We start from the raw sequence: 13448 nt of genomic DNA, 5'->3' as shown, positions 1-13448 counted from the left end.
ACATTTCCAAGAGAATAGCAGTCCCTCAATACTGCATTGGAGTGTCAGACTTGATTTTTGTGCTCAAATTTCGCAGTGCGATTTGAACCCAGAAGCTGGTGACTCAGAGACAAGAATGCTACCAAATGTTTCATTATTGTTCTTCAGGGAAGGAAATTTGTGATCCTTACCTGGTCTGGCCTACATGTAACTGCAGACTTAATGTGATTGGCTCTTAACTGGGCTCTAAAGTGGCCAAACACAGAGTTGTCTCAAACTGCTGCAGTAAAATGTCAAATAAGAAAAAATTGGATGGGCCACTAACCATCAACCTAGCCACCAGAAATGACAAAGGCAAATCTTGCCGAGCTGATCCTGCAAAATCCTCCTCACTAACTTCTGGGGACTTCTGCCAAAGTTAGGAGAGCTGTCCCACAAACTGGTCAAACAACTGCCTGACCTCAGCATTACTCATTAAATTATAGCTTACACCCCCCATTCCAGACACCACCATCATCCCTGGGTATATCCTCTCCCACCAGCAGGATAACTCACTAGGGGCAGCAGGGAAGTAGTATACAGTGAGAAGGAATCACCTTGGGAATCTTCAACATTCACTCTGGACACCAAGAAGTCTGATGACATCAGGCCAAAATAGGCAAAGAAATGTCCCTACTCAGCTGATCATCAGCACTTTTGGAAGAAACACTGAGGTTGACAAGGGCATTAAATGTACGTTGGGTGATGAACTTTGCTATTCGTCACCAAGTCTCAATTGCATCTTTACTGATTAAGCTGGCAGAGGACATTTGCCAGACTGGACCTGCAGCAGATGTTGAGAGAACCAATAAGAGGGAACGACTTGACTTTGTCCCCACCAATCTAGTTGTTGCAATTACATCTGTCCAAGAGAGTATTACAACACCAGGTTAAAGTCCAACAGGTTTATTTGGTAGCAAACGCCACTAGCTTTTGGAGCACTGCTCCTTCATCAGGTGAGTGGGGAGTCCTGATCACTGTGATCAGGACTCCCCAGTCACCTGACGTAGGAGCAGCATTCCGAAAGCTAGTGGTGTTTGCTACCAAATAAACCTGTTGGACTTTAACCTGATGTTGTGAGACTTCTTACTGTACTTACCCCAGTCCAACGCCAGTATATCCACATCAAGAGCGTATTGACAGAATACTCAGTGCACAGAACATTGCTTGAATCTATTATTTAAGGGAGTCTTAACAAAGCATTTAGAAATTCATTGTACGATCAGACAGAGAAAATATGGATTCATTAAAGTAAAATTGTATATGTCAAATTATTTATTTTTTGAGGATGTAGGTAACAGTAGATAAAGGAGAGCAAGCAGTTTTTATATAACTGGATTTCCAAGAGGCATTTGATAAGGTGCCATGCAAAATAAGTGCAATTGGAGTTTGGGATGATGTACCAGCGAGAATGGAAACTTGGTTAATGACCAGGAAGCAGAGAGTAGGGACAAATGGAGCATTTTCAAGTTAGCAAGCTGTAGCTAGTGGAGTACGATGTGGGTATGCCGGCGTTGGACTGGCGTAAACACAGTAAAAAGTCTGACAACACCAGGTTTTAGTCCAACCTATTTATTTGATAATATACTCGCAAGCTTTCGGGTTAGCCCCTTCGTCAGGTGAATGGAGAGTTCTGGCCTCAGACAGAGCATATAAAGCACAGACAGTTTAGAGATTACTGATTAGAATGTGAATCCTTACACCTAACCTGCTGTTCAAGACCTGAAGTGGCTGATAATGTGAGTGGAAGGAGCACTGATCACAGTTTAAAGAGATGTGTATTGTCTCCAGACAGTACAGTAAGTGAGGTTTTGCAAACCCAGGCAAGTCACGGGGGTTACAGATAGTGCGACCTGATGAAGGGGCTAACCCGAAAGCTTGCAAGTATATTATCAAATAAATAGGTTGGACTAAAACCTGGTGTTGTCAGACTTTTTGCTAGTGGAGTATCACAGGGATCAGATCTGGGGCCTGTGCTATTTATAATCTATATTCATGGCTTAGAGACCAAGTGTAATATATCCAAATTTGTTGATGTTAAAAGGCTAGATGGGAGTCTAAGCTCTAAGGAAGACACAAAGGGCCAGAATTTGGCCACTGAGACTGATGACTTGAGTCCAATTCATTGGACCTACCTTGGTAAGATGTACCGCGATACATGAGATTCTCATTCCGGGGTGTTCAGGATGGAGTCAGGCCTGCTGACCCTGGAAGCAGAGCTAGGTGACCATGGGGCAGAGTGGCTTCTGGAGTGGGCTGATAATGCTGACCTCAGTTCTCTGGTACCTTGTCATGGTAGTTTTGGATATTGTTTAGCCCTTTACCCTCATCCTACCAACTCCACCCCCCTTCCCCTCACTACCTCCCCCCACACCCTTCAGGTGATCTCAATGCCAACTCATGAGATGAGGCGAAACTTCATTCATTGATTTCTGTATGTTTTGGTCTCTCCTGCCCAGAGAATTGTGAATGAACAAAGAAAAGTACAGCACAGGAACAGGCCCTTCGGTCCTCCATGCCTGTGCCGATTATAATGCCCTGACTAAATTAAAAAGAAAACCACCTGCCCTTACTCAGCCATATCCTTCTATTCCCTCCCTATTCATTTAACTATACAGACGCTCTTAAATGTTGCTAATGTGCCGGCTTCCATCACATCCTTGAGCAGCACGTTCCAGGCACCCACCACTCTGCATGAAAAACTTCCCCCGCACATCTCCCTTAAACTCTCCCCCTCTCACTTTGAACTTATGCCCTGTGGTTCATCATTCACTATCAAAGCTGGGACAGATATACATTTTTGATCTCTGAAAGAATAAAGGAATTTGTGAAATGGATGGGAAAATGAAATTGCGATAGAAAGTCAGTATGATTGTTCTGAATAGTGGAACAGGCTGGAGGGAGCATATGGTCTATTCCTGCTCTTATTTCTTATCTTCTTATGAACCTATGATTTTATAATTGTGTGATTATCCTTGCAGCTGCACATGCTAAAATATTGTATTTTTGCTGTTAAAAAAACTATTTGTGTGAAGTTTTACTTTAATTTGGCTTTTTGTGAAGACATAGGTCCTTTGTTCTTTGCAAATATTGTCACATTAATCAGAAATATTGCACCTACAAGATATATACAGGTATGTGATACATAAAATATAACACTGATATGTGAATTGATACATTTTAGCAGGCAGAACAAAGAGAGACAATAAAACAAAAGTATATAATTTGAAAGGGCAGAGGAGCAGAGAAATGTTTAAAAATTCATTCATGGGATAGTAGTACCTCTAATTGCCCTTGGACTGAGTGACTATGTCAGAGGGCATTTAAGAGCCAACCACATTGCTGTGGATCTGGAGTAACATGTAGGCCAGACCAGGTGAGGACAAAAGATTTCCTTCCCTAAAGGCCATTAGCTAACCAGATAGGATTCTACAACAATCGACAATGGTTTCATGGCCATTGTTAGACTTCCAATTCCAGATTTCACTGGATTCAAATTTCAATATTTGCTGTAGTGGGATTTGAACCCAGGTCTCCAGAGCATTTCCTCTGGTCTCTGGACAATACCACTACACCACTGCCTTCCTTTAATCCAGTGCTAATTGTCACTCTGAGGAAGATCAAGCCCATTGAATCCAGTACTGGGCGCCACACTTTAAGAAGAGTGTGAAGACATTGAAGACAGGGGAGAAGATTTACAAGAATGGTCCAGAGGATGAAAGACTTCAGTTATGTGAATAGATTGGTGAGGCATGGGCAATTCTCTTCAGAGAAGAAAACTTAACAGGAGATTTGATGGAGGTATTCAAAGTCATGAGGGATCTGGACAGAATAGATTGGGAGAAACTGTTCTCGTTATCAGAAGAGTCAAGAGCCAAGGGCACAGATTTAAGTTAATTAGCAAAGTGAACAGAGGTAACATGAGAAAAAATTTTTACCCAGCAAGAAGGAAATGGCGAGCAATGGCAAAATGCTACTGTCACTGGACTAGTAATCGAGAGACCCCGGGTAATTCTCTAGGGACCTGGGTTTGAATCCCACCACGGCAGATGGTGAAATTGGAGTTGATTGCAAGTCTAGTGATGACAATGAAACCATTGTCAATTGTTGTAAAAATCTTCAGAGTCACTAATTCTTAAAGACATGCTGGTTAGGCGCAATGACCTGAACAGGTGCTGCACTGTGGCGACTAGAGGAATTTCACAGTAACTTCATTGTAGCATTAATGTAAGCCTTACCTGTAATTAATAAATACACATTAAAACCTTTAATGTCCTTTTGGGAAGAAATTCTGCCATCCTTACTGGTGTGATCTACAAGTGATTCCTGATCCACAGCAATATGGTTGACTCTTAAATGTCCCCCCAATAAACAAATGGAAGAGTTATGGATGTTGTCTACATGAACTTTTGCCTTGTATGGAGGGCAATAGTTATGAGGAGAGATTGAATAAACTGGAATTATTCTCCCTGGAAAGATAGAGGCTGAGGGGCAATCTGACAGAAGTTTATAAAATTATGAGGGACAGGGATAAGGTGAATAGTTGGAAGCTTTTTCCCAAGGCAGAAATGACAAATTACAAGGGAGCACAAGTTCAAGGTAAGGGGGAAAGGTTCAGTAAGGATGTACGGGAGAAGGTTTTTTTTTAACACAGAGGGTAGCAGGGACTGGAATGCACTGTCAAGTGAGGTGGGTTGAGGCAGACACATTAGTGACATTTAAGACTTATCTGTATAGACACATGAATAAACAGTCGGTCTAGATAGGACAATGTGATTGGTGCAGGCTTAGTGGACCACAGGGCCTGTTCTTGTGCTGTACTGTTCTTTGTAAATGCTGGCTCAGCCACACTCCATGAATGAATGAAAAAAAGTGGTTACAGCCTGGAATGCAGTGCCTTAGAATGCTGCGGAAGTAGAATTAATTGTGACATTGAAAAGAGAATTGGATAATTACCTGAAAAGATTTTTAAAAATGTCACACCATAGGGAAAATACAGAACTAGCTGAGTATCTATTACGGAGAGTCAAAACAGGCACAATGGGCAAAATGGCCTCCTTCTGTGCTGGAACCTATGTGTGATTCTGCAAGCTCAAGCTGAATGAGATGAATGTGGTGTCACTTCACCAAGAATTGCCAACTGGTACATCAGTCACTTCATGCTGATTATGCTTTTTACAGGTTGAGAATTTTATATCACAATGCATTGAATGGCCTCCTTGCTGTGCCGTAAAACACTGTGTTTCTGCGAACACCTGATTTAAATAATGGAGTTGGAGCATTAGGAAACATAGAATCAGAAAAGACAGAAAGATTTTTTAGTCATCAAAAGCCTCTTGTGAAAAAAAGTCAAAGGAGAGGCTGGATAGACTGGGACTTTTCCTTCTGGAGAGTAGAAGGCTGAGAGGTGATCTTATAGAGGTCTGTAAAATAATAAGGAGTGTATATCTCTCTAGTAGTCAATATATTTTCCCAAAGGTAGGGGAGTCTAAAACTAGAGGGCATAGGTTTGATGTGAGAAGAGAGAGGTACAAAAGTGTCCAGAGGGGCAATTTTTTCACAGACAGTAGTGAGTGTCTGGAACAAGCTGTCAGGGGTAATAGTAGAGGCGGGTAAAGTTTTGTGTTTTAAAAAGCGTTTAGACAATTATATGGATATAGAAGGATATGGGCTAAGTGTGGGCAATCGGGTTTAAAAAAAAGGGCAGCATGGACAAATTGGGCCGGAGGGCCTGTTTCCATGTTGTAAACCTCAATGACTCTATGATTCACGTTATCTTTAACTATTCGGCTCATGACAGTTTTCACACTTTTGGAATGGTCAATCAACCTGATGGGAAATTATAATTTTGCTCAGTCCTGCATAATTTAACAACTCATTGCATTAAACTAGAACGACATCAAACCAAAGTATAACATTGATGTAATATTTGGTTATGATATTCTGGAGGTCAGTTGGAATTGCATTTTCAGGATGGAAAGGAATGATGCTCTGCTCGTGCTAATCATTGCCTCGTGAAGTACCTGTGATAGAGTGTATGCTTGAAAATTATTTTGGGAATGATGACACAGAAGCACAGCAGAAAAAAGGGTGCAGGAGCCCTGAAGTGCCCTAAGGGAAGCAAGAAAATAAATGCATCTTGGTGGGAGAAGAAGAAGAAGGCGCTGAGGAGATTGAAAGAAGGCCAACTTGAACATAAACTAGGGTTGAAAAAAATGGCACAGTTAGTCACAGAATCATTACAGTGCAGAAGAAAGCTATTTGTGTCTGCACCGGTTCTCCAAATGAACATCATGACTGACTGCCTTTCCCCTGCACATTGCTTCTATTCAAATAATCATCTATAATAATCTAGTTCTATAAAATAATGACGTGCATAGATCAGGTAGATAGTCAATATCTTTTCCCAGACGTAGGGGAGTCTAAAACTAGAGGGCACAGGTTTAAGGTGAGGAGGGGAGAGATACAAAAGGATCCAGAGGGGCAATTCTTTCACACAGAGGGTGGTGAGTGTCTGGAACAAGCTGCCAGAGGTAGTAGTAGAGGCGGGTACAATTTTGTCTTTTAAAAAGCATTTCGACAGTTACATGAGTAAGACAGGTATCGAGGGATATGGGTCAAATGCAGGCAATTGGGACTAGCTTAGGGGTTTAAAAAAAGGGCAGCATGGACAAGTTGGGCCGGAGGGCCTGTTTCCATGCTGTAAGCCTCTCTGACTCTATAATGTCCTCTTACAAGCTTTCATTGAACTTGCCTCCACCAGATTTCTAGGCAGTGCATTCCAGACCCAAACAACTTGCTGCGTGAAAAAGTTTTTTTCTCAGATCACATTTCCTTTGTAAATCATTATAAACATGTGCCTTCTTGTTCTTGATCCTTTTACAAGAGGGAACAGTTTCTCCCTATCTACTCTGTTCAGCCCCCTCATGATTTTGAACATTTCTATTACATCTCTTCTTAGCTTTCTTCACTCCAAGGAGAACAGCCCCAACCACTCCAATCGATCTTCATAACTTAAGTTTCTCATCCCTGGAACCATTCGTATTGTACTCTTTTGCACTCCCTCCAATGCGTTCACATCCTTCTTAGAGTGTGGCGCCCAGAACTGTGCACAATATTCCAGGTGAAGTCTAATTAGTATCTTAAATGAATTCAGCATAACCTCCTTGCTCTTTTACTCTTCATAGAATTTAGAAAGAAGCCATTTGGCCCATCGAGTCTGCACCAACCACAATCACACTCAGGCCCTTTACCCTAGCTAGTTCCCCTGACAGTAAGGGGCAACTTAGAATGGCCAACCTAACCTAAAGGTGCACAATGTTCCGGGTAATGTATTAGCATGGATAGAGGATTGGTTAGCTGACAGAAAGCAAAGTGTAAGGGTAAATGGATGTTTTTCTGGTTGGCGATCAGTGACTAGCCATGTGTCTCAGCAATCAATGTTGGGACGGCAATTGTTTACCATTTACATAGATGATTTAGAATTGGGGACCAAGTGTAGATGACACTAAGATGGGAGGAAGAGCGAAGTATGCGGAGGATGCTGAAAGTCTGCAAAGGAATGTAGATAATCTAAGTGAGTGGGCGAGGGTCTGGCAGATGGTAAATGTGAAGGCATGCTGCTGTGCAGAGGGACCTGGGTGTCTTTGTGCAGGAATCTCAAGGAGTTGGTGCAGCCGGTAATTAGGAAGGCAAATGGAATTTTGTCCTTCATTGCTAAAGGGATGGAGTTTAAAAACAGCGACGTTATATTGCAACTGTATAAAGTGTTGGTGAGGCCACATCTGGAGTACTGTGCACAGTTTTGCGCTCCTTACTCGAGAAAGGATATACTGGCACTGGAAGGAATGTAGTGGAGATTCACTTGGTTGATTCTGGAGTTGAGAGTGTTGGCTTATGAGGAGAGACTAAGTAGATTGGGGCTATACTCACTGAAATTCAGAAGAATGAGTGGAGATCTTATAGAAACATAACAAATTATCAAGGGAATAGGTAAAATAGAAGCAGGGAAGTTGTTTCCACTGGCGGGTGAAACTAGAACTGGGGACATAGCCTCAAAATAAGGGGAAGCAGATTTAGGACTGAGTTGAGGAGGAACCTCTTCACACAAAGGGTTGTGAATCTGTGGAGTTCCTTGCCCAGTGAAGCAGTTGAGGCTACCTCATTGAATATTTTTAAGGCAAGGATAGATAAATTTTTGAACAATAAAGGAATTAAGGGTTATGGTGAGTGGGTGGGTAAGTGGAGCTGAGTCCACAAAAAGATCAGCCATAACCTTATTGAATGGCAGAGCAGGCTCGAGGGGTCAGATGGCCTACTCCTGCTCCTAGATCTTATGTTCTTATGTTCTAACCTGCACATTTTTGGACTCTCTGTCCCTCTTAATAAAGCCCAGAATATTATATACCTTATCAACTGCTCTCTCCACCTGTGTTACCACCTTCAACGATCAAAGCATATATACACCAGGGTTCATCTGCTCCTGCACCCCCTGAAGAATTTTACCCCTTATTTTGTATTGTCTCTCCATGTGCTTCCTACCAAAATGCATCCCTTCAACCCCTCTGGATTGAACTTCACCTGCTACCTATCTGCCCACCCCACCAACCTGTCTCTGTCCTTTTGTGGTTCTGCACAGTTCACAATATTTCTAAGTTTTATATCATCTGAAAACTTTTAAATTGTTTGCTGCGCTTAGATCCAGAATATTAATGTATATCAAGAAAGACAAGAGTCCCAAGATGTATAACTGGTGAACATCACTCCAAACCTTCTTAAAGTCCAAAGCATACCCATGGACCATTACTCTGTGCTTCCTATTATTAAGCCAATTTTTTATTCATGCTGCTACTGTTCCTTTTATTCCACAAGCTATAACTTTTCTCAGTTGTTGTGTGGCACTGTATTGAATGCCTTCTAAATGACCATGTACACCATTTCCCAATTTTTGTCAGAGTGGCACAGCAGGTGAGAAAAACAGCCTGGGTTCCATCCATCCCCTCATGACATTAGCGATGGAAAGGTGGTAGGACTGGAGGGTCTTAATGACATTACTGTTACTAGAGAGGCGGTGCTCGACAGACTGGAGGGGCTGATTGTGGACAAGTCCCCAGGACCGGATGGAATGCATCCGAGGGTTCTGAAAGAAATGGCGGAGGTTATAGTGGATGCCTTGGTGGTTATTTTCCAGACATCGCTGGATTCCGGGGAAGTGCCGGAAGATTGGAAAACGGCTAATGTTACGCCGTTGTTTAAGAAGGGTGCCAGGCAAAAGGCAGGGAATTATAGGCCGGTTAGTTTAACGTCTGTGGTAGGTAAAATGTTAGAATCCGTCATTAAGGTGGATATTGCGAGGCATCTTGAAGGGAATTGCTTGATAGAGCAGACGCAGCACGGTTTCATTAAAGGGAAGTCGTGTCTGACAAATTTACTGGAGTTCTATGAGGATGTGTCTAGGGCGGTGGATAGAGGAGAGCCGGTGGATGTGGTCTTTCTGGATTTTCAGAAGGCGTTTGACAAAGTACCTCATAAGAGGTTATTGCAGAAGGTCAGGGGACTTGGAGTTGGGGGTAAGGTGTTAGCATGGATAGAGGATTGGTTGTCAAATAGGAGGCAGAGAGTGGGGGTCAACGGGTGCTATTCGGATTGGCGGATGGTGACTAGTGGAGTGCCCCAGGGGTCGGTGCTGGGGCCTCAGCTTTTTACCATTTATATAGATGATCTGGAGGAGGGAACCGAGTGTAGGGTGTCGAAATTTGCGGATGACACCAAGATTGGTGGAACGGCAAATTGTGCGGAGGGTGTGGAGAGTCTGCAGAAGGATCTAGATAGGCTGGGCGAATGGGCCAGGAAATGGCAAATGGAATTTAATGTTGGCAAGTGTGAGGTGGTCCACTTTGGTAGGAAGAATGGTAGGAAGGACGATTACTTACGTGGCGAAAAACTGCAGCAGGCGACGGTGCAGAGGGACCTCGGGGTCCTTGTGCATGAGTCGCAAAAACCCAGCTTGCAGGTGCAGCAGGTGGTCAGGAAGGCGAATGGGATGCTGGCCTTCATAGCGAAGGGGATTGAATATAAAAGTAGGGAGGTCTTGCTGCAGCTGTATAGGGCATTGGTGAGGCCGCAGCTAGAGTACTGTGTGCAGTTTTGGGCGCCGCACCTGCGCAAAGATATTTTGGCCTTGGAGGGAGTGCAGAGGAGGTTTACTAGGCTGATACCGGAGTTGAGGGGGTTGAGCTATGAGGAGAGGCTGAATAAACTAGGCTTGTACTCGTTGGAGTTTAGAAGAATGAGGGGAGATCTCATTGAGACGTATAAGATGATGAATGGGATGGATAGGATAGAGGTGGAGAGACTCTTCCCGCTCAAAAAAGACAGTAGGACTAGGGGGCACAGCCTCAAGATAAAAGGGGGGCGGTTTAGAACGGAGTTGAGGAGGAACTTCTTCACTCAAAGGGTGGTGAATCTCTGGAATTCTCTACCCGTTGAAGTGGTGGAGGCTGCCTCGCTAAATATTTTTAAGAAGCAGGTTGATGGGTTTTTGATAAGAGAGGAGATCAAGGGTTATGGGGAGAGGGCCGGAAAGTGGAACTGAGCCACGACAGATCAGCCATGATCTTATTGAATGGCGGGGCAGGCTCGAAGGGCCAGATGGCCTACTCCTGCTCCTATTTCTTATGTTCTTATGTTCTTATGACATGCTGCCATAAATTGCTGCATTCAAAAAGTTCACTGCATGTCAATTAATTTTTATTGGAGAACTGGAACTCAGATAAAGGAGTGAGCAGCACAGAGTGGGTGGTTGGAGTGGTTGAATTCATCTTGTAGTGAGCCGAGTGTGGATATAGTGGACCTAATGGCCTGCTTCTTAAACATTTCATAATTCTATCAGGACGCTGATGTCAGGTTAAGAACGAAAGTAACCACCTAAATTACTTTGGGTTTTAAACTTACACTTCTGTTTAAATGGGCTAATGGATTAAGATAGTGGACAAAGTTCAAAGTGTGTGCACTCTTGTGGGGTAACAGTTTCGTCTTTTGAGTCCAAAGTTTGTAGGTTTAAATCCCAGTCTAAATCTTGAGAAAACAGTCTTACATGACATTTCAGTGAAGTACTTAGGGAGCATAATATTTCTGCAAGTGCTTTTAGTGTAATAAAACATTATTCAAGCCAGTTCTCATTGCTGAAGTGGACAGGAAAGAACCCACATTGCCCCTAACTAATGAGTCACGAACTAATGAGTCAGAGGTTTTCTTGACCAACATTCATCGATCAAGCAGGGTCACTAAAAACAGATGAACTGTCCATTCATCTTGCTTGATGTTTCTGAGAGATTGTTGTGTGAAAACCTGGCTCCCATATCTGCTTACATAACAAATTTGAGTGCTGGATTTCCAAAGTACTTATTTGGTTGTGCTTTGCAGCCTCCTGTGGATGTTGTAAGATAAGAACATAAGAAATAGGAGCAGGAGTAGGCCATCTAGCCCTTCGAGCCTGCCCCGCCATTCAATAAGATCATGGCTGATCTGTTGTGGCTCAGTTCCACTTTCCCGCCCTCTCCCCATAACCCTTAATCCCCTCTCTTATCAAGAACCCATCAACCCGCTTCTTAAAAATATTTAGCGAGGCAGCCTCCACCACTTCAACGGGCAGAGAATTCCAGAGATTCACCACCCTTTGAGTGAAGAAGTTCCTCCTCAACTCCGTTCTAAACCGCCTCCCCTTTATCTTGAGGCTGTGCCCCTATATTAATGCAAGTTAAAAGAAAAATTTCATAGACTCATCTTTGCACAGTGTAGTTTCAAGGTGTTTGTCCTCCCAGTTAGTGAAAGTGCTAAATTTCAACTGATGACGGTGCCCCAGGTGAGAAGACTGAAGTGATCATTAGGTTGAAAGATAACTGTTCCCTCCCAACTCCCAATCCAACCATATCCAATATTGTTGCTCTTCAATAGAGGATTCTGACATTGAAACATAATTTTGAGGTTGTTTGCCGTGAGGCCAAGATTTGATAAAGCAATTGTACTATATATAGATGAAATATTGACACGAAATGTGAGCATAACTCACCATAGTGGCAGATCTTCACATTTTGACAAGGACTATGGAATCAACTCAGATATTCTAAGCTGCTTTAAACTTTTTTAATGTTTGTAATGGTTTTTGTGAAGGAAGTCATATCTAGCATTGGATGACAAAGTGTGTTGGGCAAGAAGCTTTTAATTTTCTTTACCAGAGTTGATACAGACCTGGCAGGAGAGCCAAGTGAGTAAGACCAGCATCCTTTCCTGTTCCATGCTCTGAGATCACTGTTGAAAATTTGCCACATCTCATAGATCTGTTCTAATGCTTCATGAATGTGTGAATACCTTCCCATTCTTCAAACCCCGGTTACTCATAACAAGTCTTCATCCAAATGATAAGTTCAACTCCATTTCCAGTGGAGTTATATCTGTGGGGTCAAAATTACATGTTTGGGACACTTAGACAATGCTGTATCTCTGTTTTCGAAACATAATTATATGTATTCTGGAATGATTTTTATTAACAATATGACAATAAAGTGAATAAATTTATATTGGCAACCAAGCAAATTGAGTCACCCAAGTTTGGGTAGGAGTTTAGCCTTAGCTATATCAAACTCTTTCACACCACAGAGTTCTTCATAATGCCATAATGCTCACAAAGTACAATGGACCTTCGGACGGTCACTGTTCTTTCTGAAGAGTGTCTGTGCAAAGTCAACTGTTTAATGAGCTGAAGGGCATTGTTCTCATACCACCAACAGGTGAATGATCCAACTGGCACTGAGCACAAAATTATGATTTAGATATTGGTCCCTTGCTGAATTCTCTGTATGTTAACTACCAACTAATTTTAATTATTAATTTTACCTTCAGGCCAATAAAACTTTAAAAGGTTCCTAATTCATTTCCATTACTGATTTTTAAATTGTTGTGTGTCAGGCTACAGTTAAGACTTTCTTTCAACCGTCCCGGGAAATTCTAATCTTTCAATGGAACAATAGGGAAAACACATGTGTGGTCGTCACCTAACACTTGAACTTGTTTTATTTGTTTTAGTAAATGATCAGAATTCTTGGAAAAGATTGTTTGCTGAATAATCAATTTCTCATTACTGATTTGCAATTGATTAAAGTTGGAAACAAACAGTGTTTCCATTTCTATATGTGAATATATTATTGCATTATTAAATGGAAATTGTCTTCACTGCATAACATGTTGATTGTAGGGTAAAGGTTTATCAACTGTTAGTACACAGACCATGAATTTTGTCCATCCATTTTCCTTGGTTCAACATCAGTACTGACAGCCTGGAATTCTGTGCATGGGTAATGTGATATGATTTAGCACAGTGTCAAGACCACCATGGCTACACTGCAGCTGTAATCTGAAATCCTTGAATGTTC

General features: G+C 42.3%; 1 protein-coding gene across 3 annotated transcripts in view; it reads left to right on the top strand.

Annotated features, from left to right (window-relative positions):
- The window catches only part of LOC145340919 (potassium/sodium hyperpolarization-activated cyclic nucleotide-gated channel 1-like), a 279038-nt gene that overhangs the window by 85251 nt on the left and 180339 nt on the right, over window positions 1-13448 (top strand). The gene's annotated exons all lie outside the window — the stretch shown is intronic.

This window comes from Carcharhinus amblyrhynchos, chromosome 1 (assembly GCF_965287045.1).
Source record: "Carcharhinus amblyrhynchos chromosome 1, sCarAmb.v2.hapA, whole genome shotgun sequence".
Taxonomy (NCBI): domain Eukaryota; kingdom Metazoa; phylum Chordata; class Chondrichthyes; order Carcharhiniformes; family Carcharhinidae; genus Carcharhinus; species Carcharhinus amblyrhynchos.
This window is presented reverse-complemented; position numbering and strand designations above follow the sequence as displayed.